Below are 4776 nucleotides of genomic sequence, written 5' to 3' on the forward strand. Positions count from 1 at the left end.
GAAAAAGAAAAGAAAAAAGGTTAAGAGAAAAAAGCCTAAGAAAGAAAAGCACAACTGGCTTCTCAACCTCAAGCCTCTTGAGTCTGAATTTAAGACGTCTGTGTCAGCTATGGGCTGTGAACAAATGGGTGCTGCTTGCAAGAGTACCTGTGTCATTTTGCTCACTCAGCTTGATCGTGGGTTTCAGGTGAAAGGAAAGAAGAGAATAAATGCTTTAGTCTCAGGGCCAAGAGACTCAGAATAAATTTCCTAAAGGTCTATTTTCGGAACCGCTATATTTTTAGGATAATATTTTTATGTATGTGTCCCTGTGCCGGAAAGATTGCGTTCATATACACAGGTCGCTAATGGGCTTTCCTATGTGAACTGCAAAGAACCCTGTATACACAATCCCAAATTCCCAAAGCCACTATGTTATTTGTTTAAGACCCAGTTTTGCCAGCAGCTTTGCACAGTATGTCCATTTTTCTTTGTGTGACAGCTGCCCACAAGTGCTCAAACTGCTGGAGACTCCCATTTCCCCAGCCCGCCTCCCACCCCTCTCCCCCCAGAAACGTGTACCTACAAGGAGGAGGTTTTGTCAGGGTTCTCCAAGGAGGACTTATTTACATGGGGAAATTGCCTGGAATATCTGTTGCAGTCTGGCTTGCTGTGCAAATGCCCTGATTTCTGTATAAATAGCCTTTTTCCAAATTACCTTAATCTTTAAAGGGCTGTTGGGAAAATGCAGTTGTTATTAATCAATAGGAGCAGAAGTAGTAAGTAGCGTTAGTTATAATAGTCGTGATTTTGCAGTAGGCACCTGCTGTGCTCGGAGCTGTGCAAACACAACACAGCAAGGCAAGTCCTGCCACCAGACCTTCACGGTCTAAATACCGGCGACGAGAGCTGAACGGCCAAAAATGATGGTGTGGAGGAGGAATACGGAAAGAAGGAGACGGTCCCAGTCTGCGTGGTTGTCTTGAGCCCTAACAGTTTGTAAAGGTTTCTTACGACAGGACAACATGCTGGAGAATCATTAAAAAAATGGCACTGGGAGCACAAGTATCCACTCCTCGTAGCGTTCATGAGAGCTGCTGGTCCACGGTGTTCATCAGGACAGAAGGGCATAGGAGACAGAAGTCAAAAGGTGGGATAAAGAGTAAGAAACCAGAAGGCTCGTGAGAAAGGATGTATACATAAAGGATATAGGATAAACATGCTCTGGACTAACCACATGCATATAGGGAGTTATTCAGGAAGAGCTTTAGAAACTTTAAAACCACCCCAAACATTTAATTTGAGACAATTCCGTGCACAGACAAGCCTCCAGGCCCTGGTATGCCAAAATATTTCTGTACAGGTTTAAATCCTCTTAATCTCCGTATGACACGTTCTGCTCTAAGCACTTTGCTGAATCAGGGACGTCCACTGCTGAAATGTTGCAGGTCTTTGTCTCCTGCCCCTCATGCACACATCGGGGCGTGCGTCTGGTGGCAAAGCACGGATGCTTTTTGGGCACATGGGAAGTGGGGAGCTGCCTCAGTGTGCATGTGGAGTTTTATTTCACGGGACTTGAGTGCTGAATCAGGGGCCTAAATGTAAAAGTTCAGCAATCATTAGCTTTCCTACTGCTTCTGTGGATCAAAGCAATTGCCATTTCCATCAGCAGAAGACAACCTGATTCACCATTTTCCACGGGGTTTTCATAAAAAAAGAACTGGCCACACCAGCGTGACAATAAATAAACCCGAGCTGGGGCTTTCCAAAAGTGTTTAAACCCCATGGGAAGCAAGCGGCTGTTGAGCAAACCACCCTCTTTGGCATTGCAGCCTGCAAAGACACAGTCTTTACGTAGGGTATGGATGCATCCATCCGGAGTTAATTTTCCCCGTAGCAGCCCTCATAGTGCCGTGCTTTGTATTGGTGTTGATAACACACCAGTGTTTTGGCTACTGCCAAATCTTTTGTTTCCCTTTGCTTCCACGCACGGCCTTTGCTTTTGCTTTATTAAACTGCCTTTATCTTGACCCACGAGTTTTTTCCATCTTATTTTCTCCCCCCCCGTGTCCTGCTAAGGAGGGGAGTGATAGAGCAGCTTGGTGGGCACCTGGTGTCCAGCCAGGGTCAAACCACCACACCACCCATTATTAGAAGTGGAGATAATGGGACAGTATTTTCTGGACTGCATTTCCTAATTGACCTAATTATTAGACTCAAAGAAATGTTTGGAAAATCATCTTCTTGTTAATCTTTAGAAATATCTTTGGGCCTTATAAAGAAATTTTTTAGCATGTCAGAAGGATACCGGCTGGAAAATAAGGCTTTGTTGTCATCTGTTGCAGCAGGTGTGGTAACCTCCGAAACTTGAAACCCGCCCCAAATCTGCCAGCAAGTCCTTGCAGGATTTACCAGGAGCGCGTACAGTGATGAGATATCAGTCTTCAAAGCAACCGTAGGCAGCGCAGGTCAGACTCCCTTCACCCACACTGCAGCTACATCTGTCCCTGGCCTCAAATGTAACTCAGAAGCAAGAGTGAGTCCTGCAACCCCTTGCAAAAGTCCTAATTCTGTTGCAGACCTCACCAGGCTCATGCTACGTAAACCATAACACTGCCGTTGAGAGAGGGATACCATTCAGGTGCTGAGGAGCTCAACTGGATTTCAACCGACCACATAGATGCAAAAAAGGCATATTCCGTTACTAATGCCCCGGGCCCACCCATGCTGCCTCTGGCAGCGTCATTTATCATTGGTTTTTATGCATGTGTCTCCTCACCCTCTCTTCTTCTCCCATCCCCCCCGCAAGAAGAGAAGACCCTCCATGGGTGACTCAGGATAACATTAAACATATGCAGAACCGGGACCCGAGTGTAAACTCTCCTGGAGCGGGGGGCCATGCTCCTCTATTTAAAAAATCTCTAAAGCGCTGTGCCAAGTCGTGGCACTCTGCAAATATTTATTAATATGACATAGTTATGTATACTGTGGGGTGTGGTATTACGGTTTTATCAGTGAGTTTCAAGACGCTGTGTGCTATGAATGAGCTACGAAAGCCATCGCGCCCGCAGAGGGGCTAGGATAGCGCTTCACCCGGCATTAGTGTGTGTTCTGCATGTGACAGTCAAAGGAGCCGTTTATAAATGTTCTGGAGGGGTTTTTTGAAATTATTTAGCTGGGACCAGTGGCTGGAAGCTGCCAGGGCGTGTGACAGCACACCCTGCAACAGGATGCCGTTCCTCCATTTCAAACAAGTATTCTGGTCATCTTCAGACACGGGCTCCAGCTACAAATATAAATAACTTTGGGCTAACGGCCATTTACTGGCCCGATGCACAACTGGCATATAAAACTAAGCTCCGTTACCCAAAACAGGGTGACCACATCCACACTCCGCATTGGGAAACATCTCTCTTAAATCCCCCAAGCCCTACCCAGACTGGTGAGTGGTTTTTTGGTGAGCAACGCCGATTAATAATAAATTATAGGTCAGTGACCAGGTTTGTGCCCTTGACCCTGTTTAGTTACTAGTTTAAGCAGATAAAAGTTTTTCACTGGGTCTCTAAGTTTCAATTTCAAGCATTGATAGGGACTTTTTTTTTGAGGCTCCTCCACCTACTAAAAAAAAAAGGTAAATTATTATCATATGAGTTTTGAATATTCAGCCACATGCTTTTTCCTCTGACAGGGAGAACAAACAAGGACCGCTTGACGCTCAAATCTTCTGCAGAATGCTGAAGAGCAGGAGCATATATAAAAGTAAGGACTCAGTAACTGAGGTTCCTCCAAATTGAATCAAGAATAGAGCATATACTTATGGATATAAGTATAAGATATATATGGTATAAGTATAAGACTATTTCCCTAGTCTGCCTCATAGCTAGCATTGATACTCCTGAGGGGTAAATACATTGGCACACGACTGGATACGGCCCTTCTGGTCTGTACAGCATCCAGGGAGAAATGCCACATCTCTGCGAAAAGGAAGACAGCTCCTGATACATAGATTTTTTTTAACATGAGGTTGCTCTGAAGCCAGCCAGGGGGTTAAAACAAGAATACACCTTGGCAGGGACCGAGCAGGGACCGGGGTGCAGAGGAGCAATGTGTGAGCATCTACCAGCAGGTCGAGGGAGGGGATTCTGCCCCTCTGCTCTGCTCTGGTGAGACCCCCCTGGAGCACTGCGTCCAGCTCTGGAGCCCTCAGCATAAGAAAGACACAGACCTGTTGGAGCGGGTCCAGAGGAGGGTCACAAAAATGATCAGGGGGCTGGAACACCTCTGCTATGGAGAAAGGCTGAGAGAGTTGGGGTTGTTCAGCCTGGAGAAGAGAAGGCTCCGGGGAGACCTTATTGCAGCCTGTCAGTACTTAAAGGGGGCTGATAAAAAAGATGGGGACAGACTTTTTAGCAGGGCCTGTTGCGACAGGACAAGGGGGAATGGCTTTAAACTAAAGGGGGGTGGATTCAGACTAGATCTAAGGAAGAAATGTTTTACGCTGAGGGTGGTGAGACACTGGCCCAGGTTGCCCAGAGAGGTGGTGGATGCCCCATCCCTGGAAACATTCCAGGTCAGGCTGGACGGGGCTCTGAGCAACCTGATCTAGTTGGAGATGTCCCTGCCCACGGCAGGGGGGTTGGACTAGATGACCTTTAGAGGTCCCTTCCAACCCAAACTATTCTATGATTCTATGATTCTATCACACCCCACAGCCACATCGCCACGTGCATGGAGGGGCTGCAGCTCCGGTTATGCCTCAGTGGTGCGTGGCAGCTCTAAGGCAAATAACAGAAAAGA

The sequence above is a fragment of the Aptenodytes forsteri genome, unplaced genomic scaffold, assembly GCF_000699145.1.
Source record: "Aptenodytes forsteri isolate BGI_AS27 unplaced genomic scaffold, ASM69914v1 Scaffold231, whole genome shotgun sequence".
In the NCBI taxonomy this organism is placed as follows: Eukaryota; Metazoa; Chordata; class Aves; order Sphenisciformes; family Spheniscidae; genus Aptenodytes; species Aptenodytes forsteri.